The sequence below is a fragment of the Pseudophryne corroboree genome, chromosome 8, assembly GCF_028390025.1.
Source record: "Pseudophryne corroboree isolate aPseCor3 chromosome 8, aPseCor3.hap2, whole genome shotgun sequence".
In the NCBI taxonomy this organism is placed as follows: domain Eukaryota; kingdom Metazoa; phylum Chordata; class Amphibia; order Anura; family Myobatrachidae; genus Pseudophryne; species Pseudophryne corroboree.
In genome coordinates, this window is record NC_086451.1 from 474,061,136 (window position 1) to 474,081,987 (window position 20,852).

At 47.5% G+C, this 20,852-nt stretch overlaps 2 pseudogenes; one reads left to right on the plus strand and one right to left on the minus strand.

The window, feature by feature from the left end:
• Positions 1-10,883: 10,883 nt before the first annotated feature.
• On the minus strand, positions 10,884-11,002 carry LOC134950240 (5S ribosomal RNA; annotated as a pseudogene).
• Positions 11,003-12,348: 1,346 nt separating this feature from the next.
• On the plus strand, positions 12,349-12,467 carry LOC134950256 (5S ribosomal RNA; annotated as a pseudogene).
• Positions 12,468-20,852: the final 8,385 nt, after the last annotated feature.

The window sequence follows — 20,852 nt, forward strand, 5'->3', positions numbered from 1 at the left end:
GACACCAGTTTGTAGTTAAACCACTGGGTTCCGATACCACAGCGTATTATTGCTGAAAGGGGGTTACAATACAATATATACAATACAATACAATACAACAGAATATTGGCTACAGTCAATGTACATACGTGATTGGAATCGCCGCGCTACCCAGTCTGGTCCTCAGTCATCTGATAGATAACTTTGTGAGTCTTGTGTCTGACCAGGCCTGCAGCTGGCTCTCTTTATACAATTCTTCCAAAGTGCAACACAATAGATACTGTTATCCCTTTGTCCATTGGACACAGGGATGCACATTTACAGTACAGGAGAGGTCATAGGTCGGTTTGAATAGGTAGGCGATGTCTGTTCCAACTGCTCTTGTGGGTGGTCTCCTCCGGATTCCCGCCGCATACATAATGTACAGTAAATACAGTTTATCTCTATATTCTGCTTCTGCACATAACTATCCACAGGAACATGCGATCTTCACCAAACCAACACCGGAATGTTACCCTTAAAATACCCTATAGCTGGATACCAAACACCACCTTGTAACCTTAGTCTGTCCCCTCCTATCCTGTAAAGGTGAATCCCTTTGTTCTGTAACCATTTAAACTGTTGTCACTTTCTGATGTGGTGCAGGGAGACTATGGGGTATATTTACTAACATTCGTAATTTTCGGAAAAAGGTCAAAGTTCAATCACGAATGACATCGAAAGTGTAAAACTGCAACTTTTTGAATTTATTACGCCTAATTTACTAAGCTGCCGTATTCGTATTTTTCATTTGTTCCGATGTCGATGTCATTCGTGTTTTTTTCCCGTTTTTTACGGCAGTGATTAGCAAAACACTGCCAACTTTATCACAATGAATCTCGGCCGGATCTGTGTGATCCGTGCTGGGGTTCATTTTTTTTTTAAACACTGTAAAACGGAGAAAAAAATGCGTGGGGTTCCCCCTCCTAAGCATAACCAGCCTCGGGCTCTTTGAGCCGACCCTGGTTGCAGAAATATGGGGAAAAAATTGACAGGGGTTCCCCCATATTTAAGCAACCAGCATTTGGCTCTGCGCCTGGTCCTGGTTCCAAAAATACGGGGGACAAAAAGAGTAGGGGTCCCCCGTATTTCTAAAACCAGCACCGGGCTCCACTAGCTGGACAGATAATGCCACAGCCGGGGGTCACTTTTATATAGTGCCCTGCGGCCGTGGCATCAAAAATCCAACTAGTCACCCCTGGCCGGGGTACCCTGGGGGAGTGGGGACCCCTTCAATCAAGGGGTCCCCCCCCCCAGCCACCCAAGGGCCAGGGGTGAAGCCCGAGGCTGTCCCCCCCATCCAATTGGCTGCGGATGGGGGGCTGATAGCCTTTTGTGAAAATTAAAAGATATTGTTTTTAGTAGCAGTACTACAAGGCCCAGCAAGCCTCCCCCGCATGCTGGTACTTGGAGAACCACAAGTACCAGCATGCGACGGAAAAACGGGCCCGCTGGTACCTGTAGTACTACTACTAAAAAAATACCCAAAAAAAGACAAGACACACAGACCTTGAAAGTAAAGATTTATTACATACATCCACACAAACATACATACATACTTACCTTATGTTCACACGAGGGTCGGTCCTCTTCTCCAGTAGAATCCATGGGGTACCTGTTGAATAATTTCTACTCACCAGATCCAGGGTCCCAGGCTCCTCGTAGCATCCATTTGTAATCCACGTACTTGAATAAAATAAAAAAACGGAAAGCCGAGCCACGCACTGAAAGGGGACCCATGTTTGCACATGGGCCCCCTTTCCCCGAATGCCAGAAACCCACTCTGACTGATGTCTAAGTGGGTTTCTTCAGCCAATCAGGGAGCGCCACGTTGTAGCACCCTCCTGATCGGCTGTGTGCTCCTGTACTGTCTGACAGGCGGCACACGGCAATGTTACAATGTAGCGCCTATGCGCTCCATTGTAACCAATGGTGGGAACTTTCTGCCCTGCGGTTGACCGAAAGTTACCTCACCGCAGGGCAGAAAGTTCCCACCATTGGTTACAATGGAGCGCATAGGCGCTAAATTGTAACACTGCCGTGTGCCGCCTGTCAGACAGTACAGGAGCACACAGCCGATCAGGAGGGTGCTACAACGTGGCGCTCCCTGATTGGCTGAAGAAACCCACTTAGACATCAGTCAGAGTGGGTTTCTGGCATTCGGGGAAAGGGGGCCCATGTGCAAACATGGGTCCCCTTTCAGTGCGTGGCTCGGCTTTCCGTTTTTTTATTTTATTCAAGTACGTGGATTACAAATGGATGCTACGAGGAGCCTGGTACCCTGGATCTGGTGAGTAGAATTTATTCAACAGGTACCCCTTGGATTCTACTGGAGAAGAGGACCGATCCTCGTGTGAACATAAGGTAAGTATGTATGTATGTTTGTGTGGATGCATGTAATAAAACTTTACTTTCAAGGTGTGTGTGTCTTGTCTTTTTTGGGGTATTTTTTTAGTAGTAGTACTACAGGTACCAGCGGGCCCGTTTTTTCCGCCGCATGCTGGTACTTGTGGTTCTCCAAGTACCAGCATGCGGGGGAGGCTTGCTGGGCCTTGTAGTACTGCTACTAAAAACAATATCTTTTCATTTTCACAAAAGGCTATCAGCCCCCATCCGCAGCCAATTGGATGGGGGGGACAGCCTCGGGCTTCACCCCTGGCCCTTGGGTGGCTGGGGGGGGGACCCCTTGATTGAAGGGGTCCCCACTCCCCCAGGGTACCCCGGCCAGGGGTGACTAGTTGGATTTTTGATGCCACGGCCGCAGGGCACTATATAAAAATGACCCCCGGCTGTGGCATTATCTGTCCAGCTAGTGGAGCCCGGTGCTGGTTTTAAAAATACGGGGGACCCCTACTCTTTTTGTCCCCCGTATTTTTGGAACAAGGACCAGGCGCAGAGCCCGATGCTGGTTGCTTAAATATGGGGGAACCCCTGTCAATTTTTTCACCATATTTCTGCAACCAGGATCGGCTCAAAGAGCCCGAGGCTGGTTATGCTTAGGAGGGGGGACCCCATGCAATTTTTTTAAAGAAAATAACCACTTTCCCACCCCTTCCCACTGATATACATGCACGGATCTCATGGATCCCTGCATGCCTATACAATCACGGATTAAAAAAGCAGGTCTGTTTTTTTTTAGCACTTTTTTACGAGTTGTAATTTTTCACGGCAGTGTTTGTTTTTTTTTTGCTTTGCACTTCTTAGTAAATTACCGAGATTCATACTTAAACAGCCGCGTTTTGACCGATGGTGTATTCATTCGTATTTTTTTGTTGGACTTCCAAAAAATTACGAATGCCCTCATCACTGCCGTGATTATTGCTTAGTAAATTACCGAGATGACACTTTGATGAAAAAACGGCATCTCGGTCAAAATCGGGACCTTAGTAAATATACCCCTATGTGTACATTGTGCACTATTTGGATTAAATATGTAATGTGTTTGGGTGGCTTTCCATGCATTCACAAACTCTACCGTAAGTACTCATACCACGCGCTAATGCGCAGGACCGCGGAAGCGACCATACGCAGATTGCGAATATGCGCACGCACGGCAGAGCAAGTACGTGCACGGAGGCCATCTGTGTGTAGTCTGTACGTGATGTGTGTTCTGCAATATTTTTCGACTTTGACAGAGGGACGGGTGGCGCAGGAGAAGGCTTTCATAGCCATTCCTGCGCCGCGTACAGAGACCCGCCGCCTCCTCCTCACACACCATCGCCAGAGGCCCGGACTCCACACCACAGAGCCTGGACTGCCGTCCCGACAGCGCTAAGACGGGGGATCACACGGACAGAGTGTGTGAGACTGTGGACGGTGACACCTGGACGCTGCACCATCGTCACAGGTGAGAGTGTCAGGTGCGAGCTGGGGGCCAGGAGAGAGCTCTGCCACCCCGGTGATGTGTGTGGGGTCACGCTGTCACCACTTCCACCACTGGTCACATCCACCAGGACCCCCATACTTTCCCTGTATACCCGGGTACAGGAGCAGACTCAGCTCACTGCCCTATCTAACCAGTGCAGTATCATTTCCTCTTCTCTGTTCCCTTGGTCTCCGCTTCGGGTCTCTACCCCCTCCACTACTTTCCCTGCTTTCCATCTCCTTCCTCACTGGTGACTCACCTCCCTACATCTCTGTATCCCCTCCCTGCCGCCCTACGACTCTGTATCCCCTCCCTACCGCCCTGCGACTCTGTGTCCCCTCCCTACCGCCCCGCGTCTCTGTATCCCCTCCCTACCACCCCGCGTCTCTGTATCCCCTCCCTACCACCCCGCGTCTGTGTCCGTTTCCTACTGCCCCGCGTCTCTGTGTCCGCTCCCTACCGCCCCGCATCTCTGTACCCCCTCCCTACCGCCCCGCGTCTCTGTATCCCCTCCCTACCGCCCCGCGTCTCTGTATCCCCTCCCTACCGCCCCGCGTCTCTGTATCCCCTCCCTACCGCCCTGCGTCTCTGTATCCCCTCCCTACCACCCTGCGTCTCTGTATCCCCTCCCTACCGCCCTGCATCTCTGTATCCCCTCCCTACCACCCTGCATCTCTGTATCCCCTCCCTACCAACCTGCGTCTCTGTATCCCCTCCCTACCGCCACGCGTCTCTGTATCCCCTCCCTACCGCACCGCGTCTCTGTGTCCACTCCTTACCGTCCGCGTCTATGTGTCCCCTCCCTAACGCCCTGAGTCTGTGTCCTCTCCCTACCGCCCCGCATCTCTGTATCCCCTCCCTGCCGCCCTGCGTCTCTGTATCCCCTGCCTACCGCCCTGCATCTCTCTGTCCCCTCCCTACCGCCCTGCGTCTCTGTGTCCCCTCCCTACCGCCCTGCGTCTCTGTATCCCCTCCCTGCCGCCCTGCGTCTCTGTGTCCCCACCCTACCGCCCTGCGTCTGTGTCCCCTCCCTACCGCCAGGCATCTCTGTGTCCCCTCCCTACCACCCTGCGTCTCTGTATCCCCTCCCTACCGCTCTGCGTCTCTGTGTCCCCTCCCTACCGCCCCGCGTCTTTGTATCCCCTCCCTACCGCCCTGCGTCTCTGTGTCCACTTCCTGCCGCCCTGCGTCTCTGTGTCCTCTCCCTACCGTCCTGTATCTGTGTCCCCTCCCTACCGCCCTGCGTCTCTGTATCCCCTCCCTACCACCCTGCGTCTCTGTATCCCCTCCCTACCGCCCTGCATCTCTGTATCCCCTCCCTACCGCCCTGCATCTCTGTATCCCCTCCCTACCGCCACGCGTCTCTGTATCCCCTCCCTACCGCACCGCGTCTCTGTGTCCGCTCCTTACCGCCCGCGTCTATGTGTCCCCTCCCTAACGCCCTGAGTGTGTGTCCTCTCCCTACCACCCCGCATCTCTGTATCCCCTCCCTGCTGCCCTGCGTCTCTGTATCCCCTGCCTACCGCCCTGCATCTCTCTGTCCCCTCCCTACCGCCCTGCGTCTCTGTGTCCCCTCCCTACCGCCCTGCATCTCTGTATCCTCTTCCTACCGCCCTGCATCTCTGTATCCCCTCCCTGCCGCCCTGCGTCTCTGTGTCCCCACCCTACCGCCCTGCGTCTGTGTCCCCTCCCTACCACCAGGCATCTCTGTGTCCCCTCCCTACCACCCTGCGTCTCTGTATCCCCTCCCTACCGCTCTGCGTCTCTGTGTCCACTTCCTGCCGCCCTGCATCTCTGTGTCCTCTCCCTACCGTCCTGTGTCTGTGTCCCCTCCCTACCGCCCGAGTCTCTCTGTCCCTCCCTACCGCCCGCGTCTCTGTATCCCCTCCCTATCGCCCTGCGTCTCTGTATCTCCTCCACTACTTCCCCTCCTTTCTCCATCAGCTTCCTCACTGGGGACTCGCCTCCCTACCACCCTGCGTCTGTGTATCCCCTCCCTACCGCACCGCTTCTCTGTATCCCATTCCTACCGCACCGCGTCTCTGTATCCACTCCCTACCGCCCCTCGTCTATGTATCCCCTCCCTACCTCCCCGTGTCTCTGTATCCCCTCCCTACCGCCACGCGTCTCTGTATCCCCTCCCTACCGCCCCGTGTCTCTGTATCCCCTCCCTACCGCCCTGCGCCTCTGTATCCCCTCCCTACCGACCGGCGTCTCTGTGTCCCCTCCCTACTGCCCTGCGTCTGTGTCCCCTCCCTACCGCCCCACGTCTCTCTGTCCCCTCCCTACCGCCCGCGTCTCTGTATCCCCTCCCTACCGCCCGTGTCTCTGTATCCCCTCCCTATCACCCTGCATCTCTGTATCCCCTCCAGTACTTTCCCTCCTTTCTCCATCAGCTTCCTCACTGGGGACTCGCCTCCCTACCATCCTGCGTCTGTGTGTCCCCTCCCGACCGCACCGCATCTCAGTATCCCCTCCCTACTACACCGCATCTCTGTATCCACTCCCTACCGCCCCGCGTCTTTGTATCCCCTCCCTACCACCCAGTGTCTCTGTATCCCCTCCCTACCACCCCGCGTCTCTGTATCCCCTCCCTATCGCCCCGCGTCTCTCTATTCCCTCCCTACCGCCCTGCTTATCTGTATCCCCTCCCAACCACCCTGTGTCTCTGTATCCCCTCCCTACCACCCTGCGTCTCTCTATCACCTCCACTACTTCCCCTCCTTTCTCCATCAGCTTCCTCACTGGGGACTCCCCTCCCTAACACCCTGCATCTCTGTATCCCCTGCCTACCACCCTACGTCTCTGTATCCCCTCCCTACCGCCCCACGTCTTTTTATCCCCTGCCTAACTCCCAGCGTCTTTGTATCCCCTCCCTGCCGCACTGCGTCTCTGGGTCCCCTCCCTGCCGCCACGCGTCTCTGGACCCCTTCCCTGCTGCCCCCCATCGCTGGATCTCCTCCCTGCCACCCCGCGTTTCTGGATCCTCTCCCTACCACCCCGATCCTCTGTATCCCCTCCCTACTGCCCCGCGTCTCTGTATCCCTTCCCTACCGCCCTGCATCTCTGTATCCCCGCCCTGTGTCCCTGTAACCCCTCCTTACCGCCCCGCGTCTCTGTGTCCTCTCCCTACCGCCCTGCATCTCTGTATCCCCTCCCTACCACCCCGTGTCTCTGTATCCCCTCCCTACTGCCCTGCGTCTCTCTATCCCCTCCCTACCACCATGCATCTCTGTATCCCCGCCCTGTGTCTCCTTGTCCCCTCCCTGCCGCCCCGCATTTCTGTATCCCCTACCTATGGCCCCGCCTCTCTGTGTCCCCTCCTTACGGCCCCTCGTTTCTGTGTCCCCTCCCTACCACCCCGCGTTTCTGTGTCCCCTCCCTACCGCTCCGCCTCTCTGCGTCCCCTCCCTACCGCCCCGCCTCTCTGCATCCCCTCCCTACCGCCCCGCGTCTCTGCGTCTCCTCCCTACCACCCCACGTCTCTGCATCTCCTCCCTACCGCCCTGCGTCTCTGCGTCCCTCCCTACCACCCTGCGTCTCTGTATCCCCTCCCTACCGCCCTGCCTCTCTCTATCCCCTCCACTACTTCCCTTCCTTTCTCCATCAGCTTCCTCACTGGGGACTCCCCTCCATACCACCCTGCGTCTGTGTGTCCCCTCCCTACCGCACTGCGTCTCTGTATCCAATCCCTACTGCCCTGCGTCTCTGTATCCCCTCCCTACCGCCCCGCATCTCTGTATCCCCTCCCACAAATATTGAACCGCAGAAAGGCGTGCAGGGGTTAAGGGGGCGCAGCCCTCTCCGACGGTGTGAAGAGCGCCTGTAGTGCGCGATGAAGCAACTAGTACCACATAATTGCAGGCCAAGCTGACAGTATATCATCTTTTTTTGGGTCCCACTTTGCAGTTCCTTCCTACTGTATATGTGCCTATGCTCCATATACGAATGCATTAATAATGTCTATGTGTTATTATTCTCACTTGCAGCGGGACGTACTAAACGAAAAATGCAGTAAAACCACCATTTATGGGTGTTTTACCGCATTTTCAAATGTACTAACCTCCGGCCGCCCGCGTATCGCTGCGGAGGGTATCGCCATCTTTTTATGGTGATACCCTTTAGAAGCCTATGGGCTTCTTCCCGCATCCCACCACCTCCACCGCCCCATGCCGCCCAGCGCTGACCCATGTCGCTCACGCCGACCCCCTCACCTCTGTCCTGTCATCCTCCTGGTTCGGCTCCATGATCCCCAACTTCCTCCTCCACCGCAGCACAGCCATTTCTCCTTCTGGCTGCAGAGAGGAGGAGCCCAGGGACTCCCTACACATGTCACCTCCCAGAGCTGGATTTACCGGTTTGTTCATGTTTGCATGGGAGCACATTAGTAAAGAAAGCCTAATTCCATCAGCAGTGACACTTCTTCCCAGTCGCTCTGGAGAAGGAGAGAAGGAGCGTGGACTTGCGGTTAGTCCCCCTCTGAGATCACGATGAGAGCGTGACCTCACATGAAGCCCCCGATTCCTCGAAGATGCTGGACTGCCCCGAGAAAATAATGTCTACACTGCCGGGTCCTTCTCAGTGACCGGAGCTGGGCATTGCAGGATAATGTCGGCCTGCAGCTCCCGGTCCCTGCGGAGGAGTCTGCATTTTGGTGTCAACCACCAAGAAAAGGGTGATGCCCAGGTGCGGCCCGCAACCCTCAACACTCCTTTGTCACACCTCTGCTTCTTTCATCTTCAAAATAGACTAACTCTAATATGGTCTAGCTTCTGCTAAGAAGTTTATATTGCTTGTCATGTGACTTGTTGATACCAAATCTATGCACCAACAATGCTCTCAGATGAACTTCTGTTGCTTTTAAACCTAAACTCCTCTGATTTGTGCATGCATCAGTGAGGGGAGTCTTTTTTTTCTGCTTTGACTTCTTGGAAATTTTCTCTGGTGCTCTGCTTCCTAGGTTCAGTATGATTTGCCAATGGACGGGATGCCGGCCGTCAGTATACCGACAGCGGCATCCCATCCATCATAATCCCTACAGCCTCTCATTCTGCCCCCTAACCCTCACCTTTTCCCTACCCTATCCCTAACACTCCCTAAACCTAACCTTCCCATGCCTGCTTCCTAACCCTAACCCCCTAGTCCTGCCTAAACCTAACCTCCCCCCTGCGGCACTGTGAGGATGATAGGGATGCCAGCTGTCAGTAATCTAATGCCGGCATCCCGATTGGTGTCGCTATGTGGACACCGGAATTGCGTCCACCCTCGGGATCCCAGCGTCTGTACAGTATATTTACCGCCGGGAACCCAGCCGTCAGGAAACTAACTGCTTTCCCTGCTTCCCACATTGAAGTTTCTTCAGGTGTTCTGAAGTGTTTGTTCCATTTAAAACACGCTATCATTTTGTTATATTGTGACTTTATATATTGACTTGTAAGATCTGGTATAATTTATTCAGTTTAACCAGTTTACTGTTTAAGATGGTTCTTTCATGCAGCATCTGTAATGCATCCTGCATACCTTTTGCTGCAGTCCGATATCTAATGTGAATTAACTTGTCATTTTAAACAAGTAAGCTTATGGCTTCTTGTGTCTGTCGATTTTTTCTTATACCATTCTTGATAATTAACCTCTGGTTTGTCTGTAGTAATGAACTCCACAAGCCATCTCTGTATTGCAGCACATGAATCTTGAATTTTACAACTGATAATTGTCATTATTAGTTTAGCCATTTCTAGTGTAAACTTTGAGTTGGCAGACATTTTCTTTAATTCCTCTTTATTTACTCCTTTTGAAATACAGTGCTGAGTCACTTCTAAACACTCTAGTTTTTACTGAACGATTACTTGTACTATTCTGTATGTTGTGTCTAGCCCATCACTTGTTGCAAAAAATGTTTATATGTGGTAGCATCAACACACAGAGAAGATTTTGGGTTAACCTATGCTGTGACTGTTAGCACTGGGAGGCACGTGTCCCAGCCGTTGCAGGGGAGCCGGGACGCTGCGCCTCCCGCTGACCCCTGCCCGGTGCCTAGCAACAGGCAGACGCCGGGCACAAAGGCTCCTGGTCCCCGCCCGGTGCCTAGCAACAGGCAGATACCGGGCGCTGTGAGCCACCGGATCCTTAGCAATGGGGACGCCTGAGGCAAACGGCGTTCCCCGTTGCTGAGCAACTGAGTACCCAGCTGTATAAGGACGTGCAGCAGGACAGCTGCACGATAATTGCTATTTAGGAGTTGTTCTGTGATTGGTGCAGCACCATTTATATTCTCTTCTTGGTCACTCCAAAGACGCTGGTGATAGTTCTTACTTCTGTGTGAACCTATCGAACAAGGAGAGCGACCGTGCACCGGTATATAATAAATTGCAAGGATTATAAGAAACCAACAAATGGACAATAGTAATACTGGAAAGGAAATTTAAACCTTTCAATTTAAGTCCCTATTGGTGGTGCGCCCAGAGCTAGAAAGTACAAGTACTAGCAAGAGGAGAGAGAGAAAGCTCTTGTGTGGGCGCACTCTTGAAGAAAGAAGAAAATATTGTTCAGTTATTAGTGAAAAATGTAAAAATGTATATTTATTGATCAAAAGTTAAAAAATTACCCCTCTATGATCCAAGGAAAGGTGTAAACATAAGAAAGACATGAGAAAATGTAAAAATGTTCTGGTCTGTTAATCACATGAGAAGGATTAGAAAGGCTGCAGACACCTAATAGTCTAACACCCTTTTCTCCTGACCAGTACAGATAATCTGTATTAATGAGACCGACCAAGGAGGTCAATAATGTAGGAGGTCAAATAATGTGTCTTAGAAAACCACTGAAATCAGGTTGATACTAAGCAATTTATTATTCACCTGTTATTCCATGTTACGCAAAATTAGAGATATCTGTGTTGACATGACCTGAACGCAGAAAAAAGTAAAGAAAGTTTTGAAAGAACAAATAGTGGTGATACTGCTGTTGGTGTCCACCCTTCAGAGGAAGGGGAATAGTCCCTACTCTACAACACCAGGTATTCCCAGGGAGTCTCCTCTCAAGGTACTGACCTGGCCCAACGCTGTTTCGCTTCCAATATCAGACGAGATCGGGCATTAGCAGCGTGGTATGATAGTAGAGAGGCTATCTACCAATGAGAGTGCACCTATATAAAGATGGTAGAGTAAAGATTTAGAAAGATAAAGCCATATAGTGTGTAGATCTACTTTCCACGTTAGGCGAGGTGAAACAATTGTCACTTAGTGGCAAGGTGCACCCTGGATCGTGGATGAGAGTCTACGGAAAATAGTAAGTGGTGAAGGGAAGAAAGATATTAACACTTTTAGAATTGGACTGGTGGTCGCTAACCCTGGCGGGAGACCACGTCACAAGGTATGCAGCGTCAGGTAAATTAGTACATGTAGATATAATTCACATATGTATTCCTTTTTGTGCAAAGCAAAACATCATTACTTTGAAAGAACAACCTAAAAGGTATAGCACACTGTATACAAAGGAAATGAAACAATGTGTGAAGAATAGGTATAGCCTGCAATCTATAGGGTTATCGGGCTATATTGTGCACAGAAAATCCAAAATACTTGGCTTGCAGTGTTAATTGGTGTGCCAAAGAAAAAAGGCACCTATTGCAGTGGTATTGGTCTGCAATCTATAGGATTATTAATATGCGAGAAAAATCTCAAATACATAACATGCAGTATTGAATAGTGTGCCAAATATAATGAGCACATATGCCAATAATACTGGCCTGCGATATGTAGGATTATAATGCTGAAATGTGCACAGAAAATCACAACTGCTTAATGTGCAATAAATATGCCCAATGCAAAAAAAGGCACCTATAAAAATGGAAATTCAAACTTAAATTGCAGATGGAAAATTGCAGATAGAAAAGTGATACTCAAAATGTCAGGGTCAGGAGATAGGTGATAATACAGGATCCTCCAAGGACATGTCCCATGCTGTAGTCCGTGGAAAACGCGTTTCGCCCGTTGGGCTTGTTCACTTCCGGAAGTTTTCTGTGCACAATATAGCCCGATAACCCTATAGATTGCAGGCTATACCTATTCTTCACACATTGTTTCATTTCCTTTGTATACAGTGTGCTATACCTTTTAGGTTGTTCTTTCAAAGTAATGATGTTTTGCTTTGCACAAAAAGGAATACATATGTGAATTATATCTACATGTACTAATTTACCTGACGCTGCATACCTTGTGACGTGGTCTCCCGCCAGGGTTAGCGACCACCAGTCCAATTCTAAAAGTGTTAATATCTTTCTTCCCTTCACCACTTACTATTTTCCGTAGACTCTCATCCACGATCCAGGGTGCACCTTGCCACTAAGTGACAATTGTTTCACCTCGCCTAACGTGGAAAGTAGATCTACACACTATATGGCTTTATCTTTCTAAATCTTTACTCTACCATCTTTATATAGGTGCACTCTCATTGGTAGATAGCCTCTCTACTATCATACCACGCTGCTAATGCCCGATCTCGTCTGATATTGGAAGCGAAACAGCGTTGGGCCGGGTCAGTACCTTGAGAGGAGACTCCCTGGGAATACCTGGTGTTGTAGAGTAGGGACTATTCCCCTTCCTCTGAAGGGTGGACACCAACAGCAGTATCACCACTATTTGTTCTTTCAAAACTTTCTTTACTTTTTTCTGCGTTCAGGTCATGTCAACACAGATATCTCTAATTTTGCGTAACCTGGAATAACAGGTGAATAATAAATTGCTTAGTATTATTTATTTATTTATTTATTACCAGTTATTTATATAGCGCACACATATTCCGCAGCGCTGTACAGACAATATTTTGGCCATTCACATCAGTCCCTGCCCCAGTAGAGCTTACAATCTATATTGTCAACCTGATTTCAGTGGTTTTCTAAGACACATTATTTGACCTCCTACATTATTGACCTCCTTGGTCGGTCTCATTAATACAGATTATCTGTACTGGTCAGGAGAAACGGGTGTTAGACTATTAGGTGTCTGCAGCCTTTCTAATCCTTCTCATGTGATTAACAGACCAGAACATTTTTACATTTTCTCATGTCTTTCTTATGTTTACACCTTTCATTGGATCATAGAGGGGTAATTTTTTAACTTTTGATCAATAAATATAAATTTTAACATTTTTCACTAATAACTGAACAATATTTTCTTCTTTCTTCAAGAGTGCGCCCACACAAGAGCTTTCTCTCTCTCCCCTTGCTAGTTCTGTGTGAACCTGTCAGCTCGTTGGAGATCCTGCCTGTGTTGCTGTGACCTGGAGACTTTGACGAACTGATTCTTGACCAGATCTTGCCAGCCGGTGTTCAGGTTTTCGTGGAGTACCCACGCTAACAGTTCTTTATTTATATTTATATCTTTAACATCCCTGAGCATTGTTGCTCTCACTGTTTATTTGCTTATAACATCTAAAACCATTGTTGGTCTCATAATCACTCGTGCTTTGGTGTTGCAGGGTTAGTTAGGTTTCCCCTTACTCACTCACAGTCTCGGGTGGGGCCTTGTCACTGATTAAGACCGGGGGGCATCGGAGTTTGGGCTACCTAATTCGCCCATTCAAACGCGGCTGCTGTGGGCACAAGAACTTTTGCACCGCAGGCGCCATCCGACCACTGAGATGGGTAACGGAGTCAGGAGCAGAGCAAGAGTAGCTGCTGACAACATATCTAGCTGCAGCTTTACCTGTGAGTACTGGAACTTCCCAGTTGTTGCATACCCCCCTGAGTTCCAGGTACTCATCCTTAACAGTGACCAGTACAGATAATCTTCATAACATGACATACATGTCTGGCTAGAAAATTTAGCCTTGGGCTTAAGAACACAAAACTGGGCTTTGAGCAGTAGCCTTTGTGTAGGGTTAAACATTTAAATGTACCCAATACAACTGCTCAAGCAAAACTTAGAATATTGGACTTAAAAAAGTATATGCTGTGGCAAAGTAAGGGACTTACCAAATGTGTTTGAAAGAGATTCAGCTTGCACTTCTTCTGGCAGATCTCAGAATGGTGCTGCATTCCTACAAATCAAACAAAGTTCATGAACTAGTCAGCTTTGTATAGGAGAGGAGGAAGCTGTCAGAATCAGGGAGAAGACATGATTATAACATCATACACTTAGGAGTAAATTTACTAAGATGGGAGTTCTATTTAAGATGGGATGTTGCCCATAGCAACCAATCAGATTCCAGGTATTATCTTCTAGAAGGTGCTAGATAAATGAGAAGTAGAATCTGATTGGTTGCTATGGGCAACATCCCATCTTAAATAGAACTCCCACCTTAGTAAATTTACCCCTTAGTGTAGAGCTGGAGTGCAGTTTAAGGTTTGTAAGGTGCTGTTTCTTGTGGGAGGGGCAATCAAAGATGGACAGGGGTATATTGAGTTACATTAGAGCTAGGGTTCTCCAAGTAAAATTACTTATATTTTTTAGGTTGTCTGCAGGGGTGTTTTTTTTAACAGCGGAGGGTGCCCATGTGCGGACTCCGGGTGGGCCCCCACTTCTGCACGGCACATTAGGCTCTGGCATTGTGCCAAGGTCTATTGTGCATGCCCAGGTCTCTGGAAACATGGCACCCAGAGCCGGCCCTAACCAGTATGATGCCCTAGGCAAGATTTTGGCTGGTGCCCCCTAATACCACCGCTAGTTCTGAAGGACATGCCTGACATGAGTCAGCTGGCAGCTCTGTTATCCTTGGGGCACCTTTTGTTTATGAAAATGTGTCTTATTTGCATTACTATGTGGCTAGGATGCACAAGCAGCTTTTGCTGATTAAAATGATATGCAGCATGCCTATATCCTGTGTGCGACTGCGGCTGTATCTGCATACGAAATGCTACATTACAGTGATTTCCAGGAATGCACTGCAACGTAGCATTTCGTATGCAGATACAGCCTCAGTTACACACAGAATATATGCATGTCGCATATCATTTTAATCAGCAGAAGCTGCTGGTGCCCCTAAGCATACCAAATGCCCTAGGCATTTGCCTAGTTTGCCTATGTCTAGGGCCGGCTCTGATGGCACCCAGCATGTTCCAAAGACTAATTTCACTACTGCACATGCGAGGCGGCCATTTTTTGTTTTATTCTGAAACAGCTGAAGCGGGACTCTGGAAAGGTAAATGTTAAAATATGGGTGCCGTGTGTGTGGTGTGGCCCCCTATCCCTGGACCCAGGGGCCAGTGTGCACCGCACACATTGCACCCATTATTGAAACACCATTGGTTATCTGACACCCTGACAAATTATGTAAACTGCTATTATAGGAAAACAACTTTGTGGATGTTAACTTAAAGGTTTCAGTGTTACAACGTTTTTTTCACAAAGCTTTGCTTGTACACATTAAAGTGGAGCAAAGTTCTAAAAACTATTTCTTTTAATTTGGAATGATCTGGATATTACTAAATAAAGCATATTAATATTTTAATTTATCCCATATCCATTTAAGCACAAAAACACAACAAAATTATCTTAATGTGTATGTGAGTCCTGCATGTCATTGTGTTGAATTTATTGCAGATGGCTCTTAAAGATAAAGGTAGCTGTATGCAGTTAAATTGCCTATAGTGCCCTATATGCGCCTTTATTGATCTGGGGGTCGAGCTTTAGTCATGCGGCTCCGACTCTATGGAACTCACTTCCCCACACAGTGCGAGAGGCCCCAACTATAGATAGAATCCTTCAAAAGTAGACTCAAGACCTTCCTTTTTACTCAAGCATTCCCATAATTGTCCCTTTAGTATCTCCATGCTTCTGTATTTTATGAAAAGCTGTTCTGTACTTCATTATTTTCTGTACTATATTATGCTATGTATCTATTAAGTGCCTATTGGAGAAAGAGCGCTATATAAATAAATTTTTTATTATTATTATTATTTAATTTTTTTGTCATTCCTGCAGGTAGCTGCATGTCATACTTGCGCTTTTTAATAAGTTGTATTAAACTAAATGTTTTTTTTTTTTTTTTTACTGGAAGATCTAGAGTACATAATCTCACTGTAAATAGTTAATCGTTCTGCTAATTGTGTGGCATCGCCCTGCAGAAGGCTAATGGAGGTTGATATTTAATAGCATGCTTTAGCAAGACTGCCAAAGTGCAGCCTGCCTTTAAAATCAGCTTTTAAAGTCAGACGTTTAAGTCAGCAGAAAAAATGTTACAACAAGACTGAAACTGGTCACTGGTCAGAAATTCTACGCGCTATAATTCGGGTACGGAAAGTATCTCTCAAACTGTACTGCTTAGCAACCCATAATTATCTTCACCATCCTGTTATATTATTCATTACATCTCATACACCTATACCTCCCCCAGCACGCAGACACAAACCTGCCTGCTGCTTTATATAACATCCATATTACTCATAGCCAGTCCTCGTCTCACACTTTTCTATATTGGATTGCAAGTTCTCCTGCCTACTCTTTGTGTTATGCCCAGCATGACGTTTATGCTTTGCTGCCTTTTTTGAGACATTTTTGAGACACTATACAGTATAGAAATAATTTCCTTTTGTTTAGCAATCTGGACACAGACCACAGTACAGATCTCTGACATGCTGTTATTACAGCATATTCTGGTAACCTCCTTAGAATTTAACAGACATTTTTGGGCATGATTTTTGCACACCTCACAATAATCCCACCCATGGACCTCACGTGCTTCTATCTATCTATCTATCTATCTATCTATCTATCTATCTATCTATCTATCTATCTATCTATCTATCTATCTATCCTCTCCCTCTTGCAACCGTCTCTTTCTCTCTATCTCTGCTTCATCCTCATTTTCTCCCTGATGTACTCTCTCTCACTCTCTCCTTGATGCTCTCACTCTCTCCATTATGTAATGACGATACTGTTGGTCAATGGAAACGCCTTGAAGAGCTGTGTGGCCTAGAGACTGAGGACCATGGCCCAGGTGAGGTATCCTCCGGGCAGTGAGACCGCTGTATGGAATGGCAGTGCAAGTGAGTCAGTTGTGATGTGAGCCTGATTTAAAACTATAGTATACTATAGTAGAGGGGGGCAATTTTTTTTTGGGGACTCAACATGTTAGTTGCCTCTCTCACTCTCTCCTTGATGCTCGCTCTCTCTCTCTCTCTCCCCCTGACACCACCTCCCTCTCTCCTGTGTGCTCCCCCTTCCTCTCTCCCTGACAATGTCTCTCTCTCTCCCTCTTTTTCTCCTCCCTCTCTCTCCGACATCCCACTCTCAATCCCTTCTCTCATCCCTCTCTCTCTTTTTCTCCTTCACCCTCTATTGCTCCTCTCTCTTGGTCTCTCTCTCCCCTCTCTTTAATTTTGTCTCTCCCTGATATACTCTCTCTTGCTCGCCTCTTGCTCTCACTCCCTGACACTCTCTCTCTCTCTCCCTGAAACCCTCTATCTCTCTCCCTGACATACTCTTTTTTGCTCAACTCTCGCTCTCTCTCCCTGACACCCTCTCTCTCTCTCTTGTTCTCCCTTCTCTTTATCTCATTCCCTCTTTCCCTGACACCCTCTCTCTTGCTCCAACACCCTCTCTCTCTGACCCTCTCTTTCTCTCATTTCCTCTCTTTCCCTGTCACCCTCTCTCTTGCTCCAACACCCCCTCTCTCTACCTGACCCTCTCTCCCTCTCCCTGACACCATTTCTCTGTCTCTCTGACACCCTCTTTCTCTATCTTGCTCTTCTCTCTTTCTCCCTGATTCCATCGCTCTCATTCTCTCCTCCCTCTCTCTCTCTCTCTCTCTCTCTCTCTCTCTCTCTCTCTCTCTCCCTGACACCCTCTTTGTCTCTCTCTCACACCCCTCACTCTCTCTCTCCAGCTCCCCTAAGGGACAAAGTAATGACAGCGGCGGGGTGCAGAGTCACTTTTATTGGCGGGGGCCCCCACACCTTTGTTGCCCTGGGGCCTCTACTAACCTTAATCTATCCCTGCATATCATTAAATCCCCATCACTCTCTCCAATTCCTTCTTCTCATGTACCTATGACAATACTATCCCACACAGTATTGCCCCAAATCTTATTATTCAAAACAGAAGAAATGTCTCCTCTGCTGCCTAAAAAATAAGTTTGCACAGATGGTATAATGGGTGCAGGAGACCCTGAATGCAGAACAGACCTCAATGTGTACTATGCAGTGGCCGTATCCTATGTGTCATTTCCAAGCTACAACAGAACAGTTAGCATTGCACCCGTGTGCAGCGTAAATGGGGCCGATCCGGAAATAACCCGGGTCAAAGCGATGGTGTAAATGGTTTCTGACCCAGGTCTGAGTTGTGGGTTATCCACATTCCGGGTCGGATATGGGTTTTTGGCATACAAGGGGTATTAGTAGACCCATAGCCGGTTGCTGAACTGAACATTTTGGCTCTGGCTACAATCTAAAGGCTGCTTTTTGGTTAGTACATTAGACATTGCACCAAGCTGGCTGAGGATCATGGGCCAAAAGCATTATATATGACAAGCTGCTGGTTCCTTTACCAAATCTTATCACCCAAGACCCTGAATTCCAATTTAACAAAACACTTCCAAAAACATTCTGAATGCGGAAATGTCCCATGTCCCCAGGCAAACTGTCTGTGGATGGGTTACAGCAGGTGTCCTGTATGTCAGATGATATCAGTGGCAGTGAGACGCCAGAGTGCTACATATAAAGCTGGGATACATTACCATGACAATTCTCCAACAATGGACCTGCATTATATACAGCCCCCACGGGAGACTAGTGACATGTCTACATAACATAGACACGGGAGACTAGTGACATGTCTACATAACATAGAGTATTACCCTGACACGAGTGGTGTAGGTAATTCAAAATTGGAAACTAAAATAAAATTGTGTGACATTGAATTTACATTTATAATAGCTGTTCCTGCAGTCCTAAACAATACATAATCAATCTCTTTTTTTTTTTAATATGGAGGGTTTGCTAAGAAAAATCTTAATAATGCTTTTCCAGTACCTGTGGATACAAACTGGTTTTGCTCCCAGCTGCTAGTTAGACATTTCCATGCAATTTACAGAATAATATTTCTTTCACACAATTAAAATTTTGCCTCCCAACCGTAGAGCGCTGGTTTTGCCAAATATTCCATGGAGCGGTTTTAAAGAAACTTTCATACGTGTGGAAAATAATTATACTCTTCCATCATCAAATGCAGACTGAAGAGTACTTAATCCATTTTCAGGACGTCTTTCATAGTAAGAGGTATTTATATCATGAGCAATGTGCTTGGTTCAGATTCTACAGTATATAAATTGTGACCTGGACACTCAGCATTGAACAGAAGTGTACTGGAGTTTCTAGCAGGTACATAAATAACAGGCGTTATGTTCTGTTTTCAGGTTACAAAAGGTTAAAGTTTATATTGCAATGGAAATAAATCTATTGAGATCATGAAAGCGGCCACTATGCAGTGATGGACTGTGTATTACAAAGTCCTATAGCAAATTATATTTGTCAAAGCTTAACTGGCCTGCTACTGATGTAAAAATGTAGATAGATTCTCTTCTGTTCACCTCAAAGTTAAATAAGCACTATATCTTAGAAGCGCATCTCCGCCTGAGAAAGGCGCCACATTCTCAAAGTGGGAATTTAGGTCTCCATCAAAGCATAGATGGATATTGTTACATATAGTTATTTTTCTGAAAGGTGACAGTACATAAAACTCCTTGTCGTTACATTGTTTCAGATGGATACCGCTGACTGCAAAATTGAAGTTTGTTGACAAATATGTTCCTATTAATTCTTGTAACAGTTTTTTTTTTGTATTTTGAAACGCAGAACTCCATTAAGAGATATATATTCAGAATCTTAAAGGTCATTTACAAAGTTGTATCTGTGTTTGGCACTTACAGTTAGAGATGTACGGTTTGGGTCTCCAGAAATTCGAATCCACGCAAATTTTGTGGCTCCAAACCGAACCAAAACCTGGTCCAGATCTCCCAAGTAGATCCAATTCATCTTCGCAATTTGGATTTTCAGATTTTGGATTGCAAAAATGACATGATTTTAGATGTTGTTATCGAGTTTTATCAACGATATTTTTTTTTCTCTCGATTTTTACAAACCAAAAACCAAATCCGAACTAAAACACTTGAGGGTGGTTTTGCCAAAACCAAAACATGATGATGAATTAGCATAGCACCAAAACCAAAACACGGGGATCCACACACATATCTACTTACAGTATGCCTACTTGTAGGGGCATGCTCAATGCATAGTGTCCCTGTTGGAATATGTCTGTATAACTGACGGTGGTATGGCAGAGTGTAGGTACACACCAGTGGTTGCCCTGAGACAACGAAGAGCCCAGTAAGTAACCAGTGGGATTCAGCAGTACTGTGATTTGCACCGCCATATTTACAGTTATGCTTATACAGACACTTTGCATGGGGCGGAGCATAAGTGGAGGATACAGGTCACCAGAGGGTGACTGTATCAGGATAGAGGTGCAGGATGCAATCGATATCAGCATCCCTGAGCTATCCGGAAGACATATGTTTCCCACTGTGGCACTCTATTACAGTGTCAAGATGGCGATGCGCAGAAGTAAGCTTAGCAGCCATCTTGGTTAGGGAACAAAGCCTCCCTAAAGGAACTAATATGGGGTAAGCTCAGTAGCGCTCTCCAGCTCAACAGTCCCAATTTGGCAATGGCTGAGCAATGTAGATATTTGCTCTTCCTGTTGGTGTGTGTGGGCAGATTGAAGGGTTCCTTACTGAATGTGGTTCACACATCCTACTTACACTATATACAATATGGCAAACATTATATTTATATCACACTGCCCTGCATAAAGTAGTCTGTGCACTGATGGCTATGACTGTAAGTTTACCTGGCATATGACATTGCTACTCCCCAAATATCTATGGTTTAAGCTTTTATACCTCATAACGAGTTACTGTATGTGATGCATTGATCATGCTGTTGCTTGGCCAGAGTATAGATTGGGCAGTCACC